Source organism: Felis catus, chromosome B2 (genome assembly GCF_018350175.1).
Source record: "Felis catus isolate Fca126 chromosome B2, F.catus_Fca126_mat1.0, whole genome shotgun sequence".
NCBI lineage: Eukaryota > Metazoa > Chordata > Mammalia > Carnivora > Felidae > Felis > Felis catus.
This window is the reverse complement of record NC_058372.1, coordinates 18,928,507-18,948,813: the sequence shown is the minus strand read 5'-3', so window position 1 is coordinate 18,948,813 and position 20,307 is coordinate 18,928,507. Positions and strand designations below refer to the sequence as shown.

At 40.2% G+C, this 20,307-nt stretch overlaps 1 long non-coding RNA gene across 1 annotated transcript; it reads left to right on the top strand.

Moving 5' to 3' along the window:
* The first annotated feature begins 2,816 nt into the window (after positions 1-2,816).
* LOC109499575 lies at positions 2,817-5,664 on the top strand. The gene is made up of 2 exons (XR_002156906.2): positions 2,817-2,929; positions 5,503-5,664. It is a non-coding gene; the product is annotated as an uncharacterized LOC109499575 (long non-coding RNA).
* Positions 5,665-20,307: the final 14,643 nt, after the last annotated feature.

The window sequence follows — 20,307 nt, the reverse complement described above, 5'->3', positions numbered from 1 at the left end:
CCCCCCCCAACCCCCCCGGCCCCAGAAATGAAGAGAAAAAAATTAATTAACTTCTGGCAAGAGCATAACCAATTTTAAATGATTTTACAATAAATCTGTAGGTCTCTGCCATCTGCAATGCCTGCACTCCATTCCATGCATATTTTTATGACATGTATCTAAATAGTGAAGATAGACAAATCCCCGGTGTGTGCTCCATAAAGTTAATTCTAAACAGATGAAGCTGTAATTGGCTCCCATATTAACCCAAAGTAGGAAGATCAAGCGGGATGTGACAATGACAATGTTGATTAAAAAAAAAATGCTTACGAATGGCGTTACGAATAGGTGTTTGTGCATTCTCATCCAAAAGAAATCCTTGCTCATTTTTCCTTGTTCCCGCTGTGCTAAGTCTCGGCATCATCAAAACAGTGGACAAGATAAATTAAAGATGTGTTTTGCTGAACTGCACAGGGCAGGATTTTTGCCTACTTTGTACATTTACCTACTATTTTGCCTTTGTAATGATCCCAACTGTTGTACTTACTGGACTTTTTTTTCTGGTAGGATTTCTCAGGTAACAATTCTATTTTCTGATACGATGTACCTGTGGGGCCTTCATTAATATTAATTGAATTAAGAATGAGTGGAAAAGACACTGTTTTATTGCTTGTGTAAAATATCAGTGATGCAGGGGAGCCTGGGTAGCTCAGTTGGTTGAGCATCTCTGACTCTTGACTTTGGCTCAGGGCATGAACTTGCAGTTTGTGAGTCCGAGCCCTGTATCAGTCTCCGCGCTAATGACACAGAGCCTGCTTGGGATTCTCTGTCTCCTCTGTCTGCCCCCTCTCTTTTTTAAAAACTTTAAAATATTGGTGGGGCGCCTGGGTGGCTCAGTCGGTTGAGCGTCCGACTTCAGCTCAGGTCACGATCTCACGGTTCGTGAGTTCAAGCCCCGTGTCAGGCTCTGGGCTGATGGCTCAGAGCCTGGAGCCTGCTTCAGATCCTGTGTCTCTCTCTCTCTCTGTCCCTCCCCCATTCATGCTCTGTCTCTCTCTGTCTCAAAAATAAACATTAAAATTTTTTTTAAAAAATATTGGTGATGAAGATTAGACTGTACCATTATAACATTTGTTTGTGGCTGATAAACCTTCTAGTCTCCAGATATCTTATCATTTCCTACACCCATTGAGCTATATAGATGCTTTCTATAATTTCCAATTTTCATATCTGTAGATGCCGTAGTTTCAGAAGTAGACAGAGGAAAGTAGTCAATGGATTTCTTTCCTCACTGATTTTTTTCTGAGGCAGGAAACATTTATCTGTTTTTTTGCAGAAAGTCCATATCAAACGTGTGCTCCAAAGTTAACTCCTCCTAATACGTTTCACAAATACTTTAAACCCTCAGAAATATGTAAAGATATAGCAAACTGAAAGAAAGTTCTGGCCAATTACTCGTTACTTCAAGTCTAGTGATTCTTTTTTCTTTGAAACTAACAAGGCAAGATTGAAATCTGGATGAACAGGTACAGAAGTGGTAAATGGCTTGAATGAGAAAAGATCAAGGTCTATTATAATTAGAAACAGGAGTTTACTGAGGATCCATTCTAAGGTTTCTGAGAAAATCGAAATATGTTTTAGGAGCTAACAGTCTAGCAGGAATTCATGGTAAGCATACATTTAACTCAACTTTAGCTGTGATGAGTACACAGAAGGAACCTTATGGAGGAAGTGAGATTTGAATTGTATCTCAAGACCCTCGCAGGATTTCAGTAGGTGTGAAAAGAACCATAGGTGTTTCTCGCAAAGGAGCAGTAGTCCTAACGGTACTGATATGCAAACGTGCACGTTGGATTCAAGGGCCGATGAATGGTCCCATGGATTGGATTGTAGCAGGAGTGTGAGGGCCAGGATATGAGGCTGGAAACATCATCTGGGATTGCAAAGCTGTCAGACGCTGTGCTAACATATTTTGATTGTAATTCGTAAAGGGGGGGAGTTTTTGGAATAGAGGAGAGGCCTGATTTGACTTGTATTTTACAGGAATAGAGCTGAAAGCATCGGGAAAGGTAGACCAGAAGGACAAGAGATTGGAGATCATCCCACCCAAGATAGATGATGAGGGCTGGCATTTGGGTTGGATTGGAGACAGAGTCCATGATTTCTTTTCCAGAGGTAGACCCACCAGAGTTTGGTCGCTAGGTAGATACAGAGGTGTGAGTGAAAGAGAGGCCTCAAAGCCTGAGACCCCACTGGCCAGTGACCCCACTGAAATGGGGCTACGGTGAGTGAGCACATGGTGCAGCTTTGGTGGGGGGCGATAATCAATTCATTGACTATCTCAAAATGTATGAGAAATTTATGAAACTATGTCACAACTGTGGCAGCAACTATGCAAACACAAATCAATTTTTATAATTCATTCTTAAATGTGCGTGGTCGCCTGGTGAGGATGGTAAGCCACACCACACACCCCCAGGGAAAAATCAGGACAGGAACCATGAGAGCCCGCCCTCCAGGCCCCCAAGAAGTCTGTGCAGGTTCAGCACCGAGGCCACCTAGCTCTCCGCCCTGTGCCCACAGCTCCAGGCCAGGTATTACATACATCTCTCCTTCTCTTCTTTAAAGGCGCCCATTCACTGATGTTTCCCAGCCTCTGGATGTAAAAGATGGAGCTTCGGGAAAAGCAGAATACAATGAATGAGACGGGAACAAGCATGGCATGTCCGGGAGACCCATAGAGCCTCCGCGCCTTCCACAAAGTACCGGGTGATACGGGAGTTAGATTGGAGCCTTGATAGATGAGAGCCTCTCTGTCTTGGAAATGCAATATGAAACGAACCCGTGTGGCAGTCCTGGACACCGTTTGTCCGCCTACAGGTCTATGAAGATGTACACATTTGTCTGCGGAGCAGCAACTCCTACTGTGGAAGCCGACTCATTTCAAATGGTAAGTGATCTTCAGGATCTGGGCAGGAAAACGTACCGAGGAGATTTCTTAAATAGTTTTTATTCACTTGGATGACGCACTTCCTTGGTCCTCTCCTTTTTAACCATTTCTAATCCTAGGGAAGAGAGCATAAGTGGCTCTCTGCCCCGAGACATCTTTGATCTAAGTGTCTAGGAAGAAAGAGGTAGGTGGACTTGAAAGTAAGTCAACAATATTTAGTGGCAGGTCTTAACATGGGCGGTTAACACACACCACACACGCACACACACGTCTGTATGTATATTTTTATTTAACGTTGCAAGTCTGCCAAATTGGTGTATTATTCCCTTTTTCTAGATTAGGAAACTAAGGCTCAGAAATGTTAAGCAACTTGTCTGGAGACACAGTGATGTGATGATATTTACTAAGAGATAATCCTTATTCATTATCCTTATTCACCTCAGTTAGCCCTACACTCCTGGCTTCTCTCCACAACTTTACTTATTCTCTCCCTGGTGAACTCGGAATAAGAAATCAGAATACCGCCCCCCCGCCCCCCCCGCCCCCATCCCTTCCCTTTTGTTCTGTTACATCCAAGCTGCCTCTGGGAAGCACTCATATTCTCTGCCCATCCATAGTCTAGGTTTAACAAGAGGATCCTCTTCTGAGATCGACCTTGCATTCCAACTCTGTCTCTTGTCGAGTCTCCTTCCTTATGGGGTGATGCATTAACAAGCCCACCTGGCAGCTGATCTAGGCCCGTATCTTCCAAATGGCTTTATCAGTGATGAGGCTGGCATGTTTGTGGCCTTCGGTCTGGTTCCTGGGTTTCCTTAATTTTCTCACATGCTCAGATGGGGAAAAGACATGAGACCCCAACAATAATCAAGTCACTCTGATATTTGAACCCAGGTTGGTCTCACTCCGAAGCCCATGCACCTCTGATTACACCGTTTGATCACGTAATACACTATTAACATTTGATCATTAAACGTTTGATCACGTAAAACACTATTATCTTGGTGTGTTCGCGTGTGGCTGAAGAATGGGGATGTGTCCGAACATGACCATGGACGCGGAGTTTTCCCTTGAGTTAGGTGCTTGTCTGGAAGAATCCGAAGGAAGCTGGTTTTCGGTTTTGCTTTTTTTTTTTTAATTTTTTTGGTTGTTTTTGTTTTTGTTTTGTTTTTGTTTTATCCTGGGTGGAAGCTCTATAAACACCCTCTTTTGACTCAAAAAGAGTGTGGCACAGGTCGTCACGAAAACCAGGAACAGAAGCAGTGTCAAAAGCCCTGCGGGCATCCCCCCCTCTCTCTGCCCCTCCCCCGCTCATGTCCCGTCTCTCTCTGGCTCTCAGAAATAAACAAACATTACAACAATTTTAACAAAAGCACTGAGGACATTAAGTCTACCATACCCCGTGGAATTGTCTTGAGGTTCTTTGAATCAAAGATCAACCAGAAAAAATACCAGGGTGTGTTATTCTCCCTTCTTTTGGACCATAAAGTTGTAACACTAAAGCAATTGGGGTCGTTTTTAGGATTTCTAGCTAGCGGTTCTTAAGATAGGATAATCGAATACCTGTCAACAGCAAAGCATGTGGATCAGGTTAAACCCCATTATTTTGCTGTATGGGTACACGCTCCTTATGGAAAAGAAGGCAGAGCACAGCAGAGGTGAGGGAAAGAGACCCATAAAACCTCACTAGAAATGGTTAAGAATCTGAACCAGATGTTCACGCAGAAGAGAATATTTTCGGTTACCTGCTGATATATTGAACATTCTCCCATTGGCCATGAACGCATCCTACCCTACGGGTAATTGCTTTATATTCTGACTTACAACCAAAGACAGCCTGAAGCAGTTGGGGATGCTTAGCTTTGAAACCTTCTTAAAATCCTCCCTAGGGTTAAGAAAGTAGGGCAAGGTAAAAAAAAAAAAAAATTAAAAAAAGAAGAAGAACATGGATTTTTACAACGGGAACTAAATCTGAAGAAAGGCAGATCAGATGGATGGACACAGAGGTGAGGAGTGATGAGGAAATCACCATTCGATTTTTCTTTGGTCCTTTGGCTCAAGCCTGAATAACCTATGTGAGCGAACGTGATTCTTGGCGACTATGTCCTCTTTGACTTTTCGCTCTATTTCTTTAAAACTAGCTGTAGAGTAACAAGCTTCTCAGCAAACTGCCTTTTGATAGTTGATAAATATTCACGTGCAATATTTCTCATTTGATTTTTTTTCAGACCATGAAGGCAATCCAAATAGAGGAAGGGAAAGATTTGTTAAGGCAAATACCAGACAACCTAGACATTCTTGCCTAGGGTAGGTGAGGGATCAAAGGAAGGAAGCAGGATATGATTTTTCTATAAAGTGCATTTTCTATAGATGCCTTTGTTTTCCATTTCCTAGTGAGGAATGGTTAAACTATTTGGCAGTCTGAGTAATATCCCTGGAAAATTGGAGTTCACTCAGTATTTCTGGAAATGATAGGCCAGAAGACAGCTACTGTGCCCTACTGAGTCTGAAGTGAACTCTCCTGTCATCTGAAATCTCTTTCATAAAACCAATCGACTCTGTCCCTTCCCTTCCAGGACGGCCCAGGAAGTACGCCTCTGAAGAGCTCAATCTGGACACACAGTGGCTTAGAAGAACCCACAAAATGCCAGACCCGCAAACTGTAATCCTTAAATGAAACTCATCGTTCAGCAGAAAAACAAGTTAAGGGCGGTAATAAAATGATAGACGAAACAGGCCGGAACAGGTTCAAATGCTGCATATTTCACAACAGAGCTTAATTAAAATAGGACTATGAGGCTGTTAATTGCATTATAATAGTTCAGCATGAAATTAGGTCTGATGTGAATGTCCTTATAGTGGATTTGTTTATGTTATTATAATTACACAGTGGTACATACATTTACTGCATAGATACATTTTTAACAGGCCTGCTCTTGGGGGTGGATTTCTTTTCTTTCCTCACTGGAATTTGCACTCTCTTTACAAGTGTGGAAAGTCGGCAAGAGGGAACCAGGGTCAGGAAATTAGGTCATACTGGATAATCCATTTGGTCTCTTGGGTATTTAAAGCTTAGAACTCCAAATAAGTTGTGTCTTGTTGATGGTGATTTTATTCGCCATTTCATTGGGAGAGACTATGTCACTAAAAAACTAGGTCTCTGTAAGATGGATGTTTTGTGTTGTCTTAGAAAGCAACGCCTTTCTTTAGAATCAATGAATGCAAATGTCTGACTAAATGTGTCTGTAGTACCACAATATCATGTATTCCAGTGTAGATTTTAAAAAATGGCAACATTTCCAAGATTTGGGTCTAGTAAAAAATAGTAATTCTTGTTCACAGGATGGAAAAAACATGGCAGGACTTGGTTTGATTTTCCAAATATAAAAATGGATTTACATTTTTCCTTGATTCATCCGTAGTTTCCACTTTCTGGACAGAGACATACTTGGCTCACATAAAAATCTCACCTATGACCTTGGCTTAAACACTAAACGCTGAGATACTATCAGAAGTTTTGAAGCAAATATTACACATTTGATAATGTTTTCAATTTTCATCAAGATATTTTTATTTCCATGCAAACTATAGATCTCAGCAATTTTGCAAGTTTCTTCATTTTGTATGTTGCTTTGAAATAAAAGGGCAAAAAATTAATAGAAGATTACCCATAAATAAATTAGGTAAGCAAGACGATTATGCCTTTGTTGTTTCTTTCTTTAACACAACCATTAGGAGTATAGAAGGAGCACTTAAGTAAATTTGAATCAATTTAGAGAAAGGTAATAAACTATGTTGCATTGCCAGAAAGCCATACTTCTGAACAAAATTACCTGTGCTTAATTTGGGTAGAAATTATGCAATTTGGGAAAGCTAATATATATCTTTATGTGCCTGTATACACATTAGATAATCAGTTTTGCTGTTGGGAATATCTCTAATGTTAGTAACCCCCACAATTTTATATCTCATATCTATTCGCAGATATATGTGCTTTTCATAGCACTGCTGCAAAATTCTTAAGTAAGGCGCGAGGAGGCCACAAAGGACTTCTGGTTCTGACATGTGTCAAAGGCCTTGGGAATGGAAGTAAGTGAAAGAAAGAGTTACAGGTCATTTCATGCAAGTAGAAGGTCCCAGGTCTTAGCAGTGTTCCCAAGGTTTCTGTACATTCTATATCTGATAATAGCACAGATGCACCTACTTGGGAACAACTACAGATTTCTTTCAGAGAGTGTGCAAGCATGGAGCAGCTCCCCGTACCCACTCCCACCTCCCCGTCTCCAGTCCCCATCCCCGCCCCCCCCCACACACTCCTGTGTTTGCACTGTGCATGGGAACCGCTGGCATAGGAAGAGAGGACTATAAGGTGAAAACGTTTCGCTACAAATCTGACATCAGGAGCGGAGATGAGATTCAAAAGATGACAGAAAGGAGAAAGGGAAGGGAAAAAAAACTAAACTTTGCTCCAGCCGCCAGCTGCTTTTGGAGATAAATCCTACAGGTGGCAAATGCATTTGTTGAAGACGAAAGCACTCATAATGACGTGGCCAGCCGTATTTTCCATTCCTGTGCTTCTCTCTTTATAGATACAGAAAGAAAAAAAACCTTAATTTTACAGTCAGATTTCATAAAATATATAAACCGTGGCCAAAGAATTGCACAATATACCCAGATCTTCAAATTGAAAAGGTGCCTCTTTTTCTTCCCTTCAATGCCACCAAGAAATGACTTGCTCTTTTTTTCTAAAATATTTATGCCACCAGCACCCCTACCTTTGCTTTGATGTGCTGTGAGCTCTCTATCAGCAAATACTCATCTAAAATCACCACCACCATACTGGTGACTCAGACTTGGTTCTTATCCCATACTTTTGGCTTCATTTTCTCCAACGGTAGAAAAATACCAAAGCGTAAGGCAAGCAAACGATACAGGGAGAAGTTGTCTGTATGTGTATGTATGCGTGTGTATGTTTGAGTGTTTTACTTTATATTCAGGGTAAGTAACCCCCAAAGTTCAGTTGCTCAAACATTTTTGCCTTAACTGAAATGAACAAAACTATACAAATTATCATTTTTCTTATACCCTAACGAATTTTTTCCCCCTAAACCTTAGTTAGGGAGTATAAATTGGCTGAAAATCTAGGAAGGAGAATTAGCAGCGGCTAGGGTGAACTTACCAAACACTGAGCATGCTCCTGCATGAGTTTTTGCAATGGCTGTTGCGTGAATCTTTCCAAGATACCTAGTAGCACACTCCATTCCTTTAAAATGCTGCTCACATGTCACCTTATCAGTGCATCTCTCCTGACCTCGCCCCGTATGAAATAACATTTGTATCCTCAGCCATACCCTGTGCTTTATTTTCAGCACCACTCTTACTGAAAGTATTACTAGCAACCACACTCTAGAGTTACTTGTTTCTTGTCTTCCTGCACCCAAATGTAAGCTTTGTGAGAAAAAGGGAATAGAGCCTGGTTCAGAAGGGGCCCCACATACGTATTTGTCGAAGGAACACGTACGTGAATTAAGTGATTTGAATTGGTTCAGTGTTGAAGGCACCCGGTTTTTGTTTTGTTTTTGCCATGCCTAAACATGCCTCTTTAGCTCTTTGAAGCTGCTGAAATTGATTCATTTTGGCCAGATCCAAAATGGATATGCAAAACGACAGCTCTTGTACGTAATTAAAAAAAAAAAAAAATTCTAAGACCACTCCATCAGAAGTGTAGGCAAGGTGAACTCTCCACCAGCTTCCCACAATGCAAGTTGTAATTCCTTATTTCCTAATTTACTGAAGTTTTTTCAGCTGCTATCTTATCATATCATCCACCCACTCCACCCACAAGCCAAAGATTGCCTATGTCATAACTCTCCTGGAATAATACCCCTTTGCACGCATATAAACCTTTACTCCAAAGCTATTATATGATAATTAATTGTCTTATTAAACAGCTCAACAAGTAAAGAAATATTATTTTGACTGGACTAATAATGGTTTAATGGCATAAAAAAGGGACTCTATTTAATTTAATATCTTCCTCTTACAGGACCAGGGAATGTTTCCCAATTATTTTTTACAATCATAAAAGAAATCGGTGGGTATCATTTGTGCTTTAAAACTAGGTCCTTTTTCATTATTCAACAATGTTTTTGAGTCCCTCGTTCAAGCCAGATGTTGGGAGATATACAGGTTAAATTATATCATCTTGGGTTCCACGAAATTTCAATTTAGTAAGGGAAGTGAGACACATATATAAATAATTCCCATTTACAATGAAGTTTTTTTTTTTAAGTTTATTTATTGATTTTGAAAGAGAGTGTGTGTGAGCAGGGGAAGGGAAGAGAGAGAGGGAGAGAGGAAATCCCTAGCAGGCTCAACAGTCAGGATCGAGCCCATCTAAGGGCTCAATCCCATGATGGTGAGATCATGACCTGAGCCGAAATCAAAAGTCGGGAGCTTAATTGATTAAGTCATCCACGTGGCCTACAACTAAGAAGTTTTAAATGCTCTATGAGAGATTAAAAATTCTAAAAAAAAATTGAGGAGGCATAAATCATGTCTGGAAGTGATGGAAATAAATGACTCATTCTGGAAATCTCCCCTAGGCTGAGATTTAGAAGGAAGAGAAAGGCTATATATGGAAAGATACAGAATTTTGTCTTGAAAAATAAAAGAATGGGAGAAATTGGCACTCATCTTTCAACCAAACTTCTAGTTTAATGACTTCTAGTGAGTCTAAGTTTCCAGAATATTAACACCTTTTGAGATTTCACGAGATTTTTGTCAATTGCTGATTTCATCATCATACTTACCATCCTCCCCCACCCCCTTTTTTAATGTAGTTCTCTCTTTGAGCATGAATTTTCCAGGGCAGAATAAAATAAAAAAGGAAAACAGCATATTGAAAATTGATCACAGCAGTAACTATTTGGGAAAAGATCAATTAAGTATAAGAATTATAAATAAAACTTATTTAGGACTCATTATATAAAAGGCTCTGTTCGAAGACCATGGAGGAAGGGAAAGGAGAAAAAATAGTTATAGAGTGGGAGGGAGGCAAACCATAAGAGACTTTTAAATACTGAGAACAAACTGAGGGTTGATGGCGGGTTGGGGAGAGGGGAAAGTGGGTGATGGGCATTGAGGAGGACACTTGTTGGGATGAGCCCTGGATGCTGTACGGAAACCAATTTGACAATAAATTATATTTTAAAAATAAACAAATAAATAAAATAATAAAATAAAATAAAATAAAATAAAATAAAATAAAATAAAATAAAATAAAAGGTTCTGTTCAAAGCACATTCATTCATTAGTTCATTCATTCAACCTTCCACTCAAAATCTATGTATTCAAATCTACCTCCTACCAGGGCAATATGGACACATGGAACTGAACGAATAAGACCAAGTCCTTGCTCTACTTCAAATGGTGTGCCAGGGAAGAGAAACGTTGGGTACATAACTGAATGTATCATACATGCTATGGAGGAAAAGGAAACAGGGTAAGGGATGAGGCAGTGGAGTGGAGTGGGGAAGGTAGAGCTACTTTTTGCAATTTTTTTACTCAGAGCTTTTATTTCATTTGGGGAAAGCCTCTCTGGGAAGCAGACAGTTGAATAAATGTGAATGAAGGGAAGGTATGTCGGTCATGGATGTAACTGGGAGAATAGCGTAAGAAAAGAAACGGCAAGTGCAATGGCTGTGAGTAGAGCACACTTGCCTTATGTTCAAGAAAAAGCAAAGAAACCAAAAGAACTGAAACAAAGTGGGAAAGGGGAGAAATAGGAGGTCAGACCGAAGTGGTGGGAGTCCGTGGCGAGAAGCCAAGTCTTCAGGGATGTGTAAACCCCTAAAGAATGATGGCTTTTATGCTAACTGGATTGAGAAACCATCGAGCATTTGTGAACAGAGAAGAAACATCTATGACATTGTAGAGAAGGAATCACTCTGGCTGACACTGAAGGAATAACTCAGGATGGGGAAAATGCTATGGATTGAATCCTGTTCCCTTAAAGTATATTGAAGTCTTAAATCCCAGTACCTATGACTGTTAACTTATTTGGGAATAGCCTTTGCATTCCATCAATACAAGCTCAGTAGCATGAGCCTTAATCCAGTATGACTGTGTCTTTATAAAAATGGGGAATTTGGGGCACCTGGATGACTCGGTAGGTTAAGTGTCCGACTTCAGCTCAGGTCATGATCTCACAGCTCGTGAGTTCAGGCCCCAGGTTGGGGTCTGTGCTGACAGCTCAGAGCCTGGAGCTTCAGCGCCTCAGAGCCTGTCTCTGTCTCTCTCTCTGCCCTTCCCCCACTCCCCCCCTCCGCTTTTTCTGTCTCAAATATAAACAAACATTTACAAATTATTTTTAAAAAAGGGAGGGGGAATTTGGACACAGAGAGAAATGTGAACACACAGGGAGAATATCATATAAATATGAAGGCAGACATTGAAGTGATTCATCTACAAGCCAAAGAATGCCAAAGTTGACCAGAAAATTGCTAGAATCCAGGAGAGAGGCATGGAACAGATCTTTCCTCAAAACTGTCAGAAGGATTCAATCCAGCCAACGCCTTAACCTTGGACTTCTAGTCCCCAGAGCATGAGACAACACATTCCTGTTGTTTAAGCTGCCACATGTGTGGCACTCTGAAATGACAGCCCCAGGAAACTAACACAGACAATGATCCGCTTTACATGAATTATTGCATTTAATCCTCATTGTAAACCTAGGTGGTTATCATTACCCCAAATCTCAGGTAAAGGAAATGAAGGAAAGGAGGGGGGCAGTCAACTAACTTACCTGGGATGAATTAGTAAACAGTAGAGCCAAAGTATGGCTGCAAGGACATCTGACCCCAAAACCTAGGCTTTTAAACTCTGTGTCTACTTTGTCTCTAAAGGACACATTTTATTTTATTTTATTTTATTTTTTATTTTTAAATATTTATTTATTTTTGAGAGAGAGAGAGAGAGTGCACATGAGCTGGGGAGACAGAGAATCTCAAGCGGTCTCCACGTTCAGTGTGGAGCCCGTCACAGGGCTCAAACTCCCAAACCGTGAGATCATGACTTGAGCTGAAATCAAGAGTGAAATCAAGAGTCTGACGCTTAACCGACTGAGCCACCCAGGTGCCCCTAATGGACACGTTAAAACTGTAAAGCATGTGGAAAATATTGTTGCCAACGTGCCCTAGCCGCAATGAAGCTAGGAAATTATATTCACTTTAAACCATATATATCAAATAGTTATATCTGTGCTCTTTATTATTGAAATTGAATGATGGGGAACAAGTGTTTGGAGGGGACTTGGCTGTAAAGAAATATCCCATCTTCTTGCCTTGTTTACCTTGATGAAGAATAATACCCTGGGAACCTACACTGTACCCTGCCTCAGTCATCGGTGAAATCTGGGTCTCGGTTTCTTTACCCACAAAATGAGAAAATTGGATTAAGTACTTTCTAAGGCATCTTCCAGGTCTAAGAGTTATATATTTTGTTTTCTTAACTTTTTTGTCCTTGTGTAAATTTTACGTCAATTCCTTTTTAGAAGTGAAAAGCACCTCCTGTTGAAGACAATACTCACATAAGACTGAAGAGTCACTGCATTATAGAAACTTACCTTATCAGTGCATTCATGTTGCAACTGCAAATCCATGAAACAGAATGCTTAGAATTGTTAATGTGGCTAATAGAAACTGATGATGCAGTATCTCTTGATTTCTAAGAGATCGACCCTATCCGTAATATAAAATTTTATACGTTTTGGGAGCACCTGGGTGGCTTAGTCGGTTAAGCACCTGACTTCGGCTCAGGTCATGATCTCACGGTTGGTGAGTTTGAGCCCCGCATCGGGCTCTGTGCTGATGGCTCAGAGCCTGGAGCCTGCTTCAGATTCCGTGTCTCCTCTCTCTGCCCCTTCCCCACTCTGTCTCTCTCCGTCTCTCTTTCTCTCTCAAAAATAAAGGGAAAAATTTTTTTTTAATTATACATATTTGTTATTTATTCTTATTGGGGTTCCCTAATTTGAGTTTACATTAAAAATTTTTTAAAAAGTAAATAAGTAAATATTGAACAAATGTTTCCCTTCCGTTCTTTTCTTGGACCAAGGACAAACCCAGAACTCTTTAATTTTTTTTTTTTATTACTTCATTTGAGAGAGACAGAGACAGTGAGAGTGGGGGAAGGGCAGAGAGAGAGAGGGAGAGAGAATCCCAACCAGGTTCTGTGCTGCCAGTGCAGAGCCCAATGTGGGGCTCAAACCCATGAATCCGTGAGACCATGACCTGAGCTGAAACCAAGAGTCAGACGCTTAACTGACTGAGCTACCCAGGCACTTTAAAAATGCAAACTTTGGATTGTTTGATTATGCTCTGTGTTCACAAAACCTGTAAATGCAGATTATATCATTTTACTATTTGTTTTAAATATTAATAGACCATTGATTTTTGCCTATGTTTTTGGCTTATCATCCTTTCTTGTCTCTGGAAAGCAGTCTTCTCCAGTAGGCATGAGAACAAAATTTTAGATTTGTATTCTTTTTTTTAATGTGCGTTCATTTTTGAGAGAAAGAGAACATGAGTGGTGTAGAGGGGGAGGGGCAGAGAGCGAGGAAGAAAGAGGATCTGAAGCAGGCTGGGTGCCGACAGCAGAGAGTCCGACGCGGGGCTCGAACTCACAAACCGTGAGATCATGCCATGAGCTGAAGTCAGTTGCTTAACCGACTGAGCCACCCAGGTGCCCCTGGATTTGTATTCTTATCATTTGGGAAAAATTCTTGATTTCTCATTTTCCTCAGTGGTAAAATGGAGTTATTGAACTCAGTAATTTCTAAGAGAATTTCAACCTCTGAAATGTAGTAAGATATTAGAGTGATAATGTGCATTAGGTTGAGAATACATAAGAAATCCAAGACTGAGGGCCATACGTCAGTGTTTTCACTTTCTCAAGTTTCTAGAGATCAGCAAATCATGATAAACTTATTTGTTAACAGAACTGTTTTCTTCAACTTTGCTATAATCTGAAAGAGTACAAGGCCAAAATACGTAAATGTTATCCATTGATCTATCCGTCTTAGGAACTGGAAATTCAAGACACAGGACAATGATTGCCATGCATTTCTCACTTAAGAGACCAGAGGAAATAAATATTTCCAAGATTTTAGTTAAAATTTAGCACGAAACTCATCTGCTATGAAATTCTACCGGCTATACACCAGGCAGATTAGCATCTCCCTGTATATCAATAGAATGGAGCAGCGAATTTGTGAATTGTTTATTTCAGGTAACGTGTGGTGATATGTTTACTAGTTTCTCTTGTTTACTCAGTTTACTTGACGTGAGACTGGAGAATGGATGAGTGGTTAGTTAAGAGGAGGACATCAGTGTTCACTTGTGCTCTTTGCCTCTGTGTGTATCTCTCTGTTTCTGTCTCTCTTATAAACACACACATGCACACACTCACACACACACATGAAACCAAGCACCTCTATTTTCTGGGTAATTAAAAAAGGTTCTGGGGCGCATGGGTGGCTCAGTGTGTTGGGCATCTGACTTCAGCTCAGCTCATGATCTCACAGTTTGTGAGTTTGAGCCCTGCCTTGGGCTCTGTGCTGACAGCTTGGAGCCTGGAGCCTGCTTCGGATTCTGGGTCTCCCCCTCTCTCTGCCCCGTCCCTGCTCATGCTCAGTCTTTCTCTATCTCTCAATAATGAATAAACGTTAAAAATAAATTTTAAAAAAAGGTTCTAATCCAGATTTTAAGCAATGTCAGACTGAAGGAATTTTTTTAGTGAACACCTTTTGTAATCTTTTTTTTAAATTTTTTTTAACGTTTATTTACTTTTGAGACAGAGAGAGACAGAGCATGAACGGGAGAGGGTCAGAAAGAGAGAGGGAGACACAGAATCTGAAGCAGGCTCCAGACTCTGAGCTGTCAGCACAGAGCCTGAAGTGGGGCTTGAATTCACGAACCGTGAGATCATGACCTGAGCCGAAGTCGGACGCTTAACCGACTGAGCCACCCAGGCGCCCCTTTTGTAATCTTTTAAATACAGTTTATTACTATCTCTGTCAAAACTACAGCTCTATTTTTATTGACAGCTGACCAGCAGCTGCGTTTTGTCCAGCTATCAGATTAGGTTTCAATTCTCTGACATACTTTATTTTTCTCTTCAGTCTCTTAAGAGAACCAAAACTCTCACATAAGACATTTAGTCTACCCATTTCCTAAGAAAGGAGGCATAGAGGAAATAAAATTCATGTCCAAATTCTCATTCCAACATATAATTTTCAAGATACTGTAAAAAAGAATGTAAACAAAATAATAACTGACCGATAATACACTGCCACGTTTCTCTAAAACATTGGGCATAATTACTTGGAGACCATAAGAATATATCAATATCTCTTGAGTGATGGGAAAATTGAAGAGATTTTAAAGACACATAAGTTGATTCTTAAAAACTAATTTTAAAACAAAAAAAAGTTCAAATTAATGAAGTTATTCAAATTGCCTATTTCAGCTAAAAGGTTTTGATTGTCACTAATTTAGCTTTTGTTAAATTGGCTCAATGGAGGGTATTTACAAATTTTTAAATTGTTTATGCTACAGATGCCCAATTGGAGTTTGCCAGTGATTTTGTGGGGTAATATCTTGAATTCAGGCAGGAATTCACTGATGGAACATACAGGTATTAGAGATCGGCTTGAGATTCACAAACTGGAGAAAAAGAGCAACAAAAGAATCAACTCATCCCTGGAGATACTTCAAGAAAATCCTGTGCAGGCTGTACACAGAGTGCATGAGGCATGGCATTCTGTCTCCACCATAATTCTAGAAATATCTGTACAGAGATCTTCAAATAGTTAGCTGCACTTCATCTCTTGAATCTTTACCTTTCAGGGGCTTTTAATTCCGAGGTCACCTACAGGCTACCTAGAGTTTAAGAAACACAGCGCTCTTCGTGAGTGCCTGTGAACAGGAAACAATAGAAAACACTAGGTTCAGGATTAGAAGGTACTTTATACTCTTCTTTTTTCAATATCTATTTATTTTTGAGAGAGACAGAGACAGAATGCGAGTGGTTTAGGGGCAGAGAGAGAGAGGGAGACACAGAATGGGAAGCAGGCTCCAGGCTCTGAGCTGTCAGCACAGAGCCCGACGCACGGCTCGAACTCACGGACCGCGAGATCATGACCTGAGCCAAAGTCAGACGCTCAACCGACTGAGCCACCCGGGCACCCCGTGGTACTTTATAATCTTAAACCTAAGGTTACTTTAGGTAACTGTTGTTGTTATAGGAATTCACGGAGACTATGTGTCCCTATGTGCTTTCTTCCCATGAAGAAACAATTTTCTTTTTATAGGAATTAGTGTGTGGGAAGGATGAGGAAGGAGAAGTTGAGGTAGAAATTTATGGGATAAGTCAGGGGAAATGAAGAGCTTATTACTGTAGGCATTATTGAGCATGACTATTGTGACAAATATCAACCGAAAGTTAACAACAAGAACAAAGAAAAGGTGGATTTATTCTGAAGAAAAATCAACCCAATTATTTACGAAGTGGACATTCTGAATGTAGTCAAATGAGTTGTCTTCAAACACGATACATCTAACGGGGAAAAAAAATCCCAGGCGGACACTAAAAGTGACATTAGATGGTTAAAAACAAGTAGTCGTGGGCTGAAAATCGTATATGTCTTTCCAAAAGGGAAGGAAATAAGGCAGGCTACAGAGGGTGGAAGTTGAGAGTTTTGGAATTAACTGGGTATCAACAAAGAGTCCTCATGGGATAGAAAAAAGAAAGACTCCGAAAGCGCCCAAGTTAGAGACGAAATGAGCATTTATAGAGAGAAGATGGAAGAGCTTAGGGAAGGCTGTCATAAAATACACGTTGTATAATACATGATGGATCAGTTCTATTATTTAACTTTCCAAAAGATGTAACAATACAGAGATGTGCTAACCATCACAGTCAGCATTAATTTACAGTGGGAGAAATAATTAGAATCTCACTTTTTTCCGGAGAATAGAGTAAAAATGTAAACAATGCTTCCCTCCAGGCAAGTGCTTTATCAAGTTGACAGGTGCATTTGAATTTCCATGGGTGGGGGATATAATAGGTTATTTATGTGTCATTTTAATAGAAAGACCCAACCATCAAGATGGACAGCAGACTTTATCAGTACTGCTGTTTGCAACTAATCCTCCAATTTAGTGCCCCATGAAAGTACCTGCAACAAAACCTGTCCATTTTTCTTTTACACTCCATTATGGAAAAATCAATATGGGCGCTATTCATCACAAATCTCCTGCTTGGCGGGTGCCTGAGCCACAGAATCTGAAAAAAAAGAAAAAAACCTGACAGTTGAGCACTCTGTGTGGCAGGCCCCATTGCTTACGGGTTTTTTCCTGCTACATTGTGCCACCCAGAATGGCCCAGTTGGCCGAGTATATGTTCTAGATTGTAACATATGTTGGCCGGAGACCCTGAATCTGATTACTGTCAGGTGAACTTCATCTGGAGTTAGTTTTAGAGCCAAGAACAGGAATGAGTTGATTTCCAAACTTGACAGATTTCCTTTTAATCAGTTTTTGAACATTCAAGCAGTGAATGATAACTGGGAATTTAGTGAATAGTAATTCAGTCAGGCAACCCATAAACTATACAATGATTCATCACTTCACGTTTCGCCCAGTATTATCAAAGACATAGAGTCTGCCTACCTATTTTCCGGGAAAATGATCCTTGTTTTTCCTCCAAAACATCTCCACCAGGTTTAAAATCCAAAATCACATGGTCAATGGGAAGAATTCTACTCTCTCTCAAAATAAGGACACCATATATGAATAGAATGTCACAGAGTTCATAACTGTCAACTATAAAGCTACATAAGACTAATTATCAAAGTGCAAAGTGTTCAAACTTCAACACTTGCCCCGCAGAAGAATCTTAAAGGCAGAGAGTTTATTTGATCCCTCTTTGTTTCCTCCCAAATCACCCAAGTTACATACTTGCCTAGTATGTATTATTAGTTCCATGGGTGTCCTACAGAGCAAAAATTCATGTATTTATTTTTGCGATTGGATATGTTAGCAAAAGCAAACCTTACAGAAAAATGCTTTAAAAAACCCATAAATGATTCTTAGACATCAAGATTTTAATTAACCTAAATTTAGGTCAATTGAGTATATTGCTTGGAGCTCTGTACCAGATCCAGCAGACTGGCTCACTCAACATGCACTCCAGACCCATTATAGGTGGAGAAAAACCTAAGACAATATTTATCAGGTTCCTTTTAAACCCCAAGCCCCCTTTATACAGTCATGTCTTCTGAAACTGGCCAGGGGGGTTCTGTTCTCCACAACCCATAACTCTGACCAATAAGATATCCAAGGACTGCCCCAGGATGTTGTGCTAGTTAAGTGACAAACGGTTATTTCCATTTTGAAATCATAAGTCTGCATGTCCTTTTGACGTAAAAGTTAAAATTCTACAAATTATCAGCTCGCAGTGTTTCCTCAATAGCAACCTCCCGTACTTTAATGACTTTCAAAAAACCAAGTTGCTACATTTTATCTCTGCCTTTCTTTGAATCGTACCTACCCATCTGCAGACATTACCAGAAATAACGTGATGCCATTTACTAGTATGTATTGTCTCAACTATATCATATCGATTGAACATTCCATCATATTTCACACACATCCCCAAAGCATGTTTTGCGAATAAGGACAGAGTCCATGAAAAGAACAGTTTCTTCAAAACATGTGTTTTATTTCCGTGATGTTTGATTTGGGGACCCAACAAGAAACCTCATGTCTTTCAGAGGATAGACGCCCCCCCCCCACCCCGTGTCCACCCATGTACTAGTTTGCCTGTCGATGCAGAGGAGTGATTTGGTGTGCAGTCTTGAGTTGTGTTGATCACATATCACAGAGGCAGAACAGCTGTGCCAAAGGGCGAGAAAAAATTTATCAGTGTGCTCTTTTTATTGGCCTCGATTCTAAGGACTATTTGCTTCCAACAGTTCCGCAGGTGATAATAAAACTGATTCGTTTGGAGGCAAATAAATTCTCTGATATAAACAAACTCTTTGAGAAGTGACGTTACCTCTGCAACTTTTTGATATGTACATATGTCTCCGATCATACAGGCACACATATTTCCTTACGGGGTGTATATACACATCAAAATCACACCAAACAATGGAGCAATTAATTACAGCGGCAACTTTTTGCTCACTGATTGTTTTATGTGTTTAATTTCTGTCCTACACTTCTGGCTAGTAAGCTCCTTTACTACATACTTTATATGTCTTTATATCCTCCAAGGTATTTACTGCAGCGTTGGACAGAGCAGTGCTCCATAAATGCCACACTCACTGTCAAGGATATTTGGCACTTTGAATGAGTTTTAAAGATTCAAGCAGGTTCATAGCTCTGTGATGTCTTATTAGTAGTATTTTAGTGTCATCCCTCCCTTGCAATGGCCTGCAGAAGCTTCTTTGTTAATGGGCCAAAATGGCACATTCAAAACACAACGTCCAGCGACATCAACTGACTGGTCAACGTAACCCTGAAGAATTCATGGTCACTGCAACAAACATCAGACACGAGAGGGCGAAATTTGGACTAGCATTTCTATCAGTTCACGACAGATCATACCTGGACTTGCATCCATTTTTCGATCATGATTATTGATGGGCCCTGTTCAGACATTGCTATATCATGAGACACTGTAGCTTGGATTTTCTAAATAATTTTACTCCCTGCTTTTTCTGTCATGTGAGTGATCAGTATTGCCTGGACCCAGGGGATGTGTGATTATTTATGCATAGCTGGTGTGTTTGATTCTAATGGATATTGGAAGGGGTGTGTTCCTAAGAAAAGCAAATTATTTTCATTGAACTATTTTGACAACAGTAGGTATAATATAGTAAAAAAGAATAGTTATTGGACTCAGACCAGGATGGTAAAGGTTTGAATGTTATGTCAGTCACTTGCTTTAAGCCATCTGAGCTTTAATTTCTCCATTAGGAAAATGAGACTTACAGCTTCCTTTTCAGGCTTATAAAAATACGACATATGACAAAGCAAGTGAGATTAAGTCTATGTTTTATCATTATTACGATCACTATTGTTATTTTAAATGATCATCACTGTTTGTTAGAAACTAGATCATAGTCAAGTAATTAAGAAAGTGAACGTCTTTTTTGGGGCGCCTGGGTGGCGCAGTCGGTTAAGCGTCCGACTTCAGCCAGGTCACGATCTCCCGGTCCGGGAGTTCGAGCCCCCCGTCAGGCTCTGGGCTGATAGCTCAGAGCCTGGAGCCTGTTTCCAATTCTGTGTCTCCCTCTCTCTCTGCCCCTCCCCCGT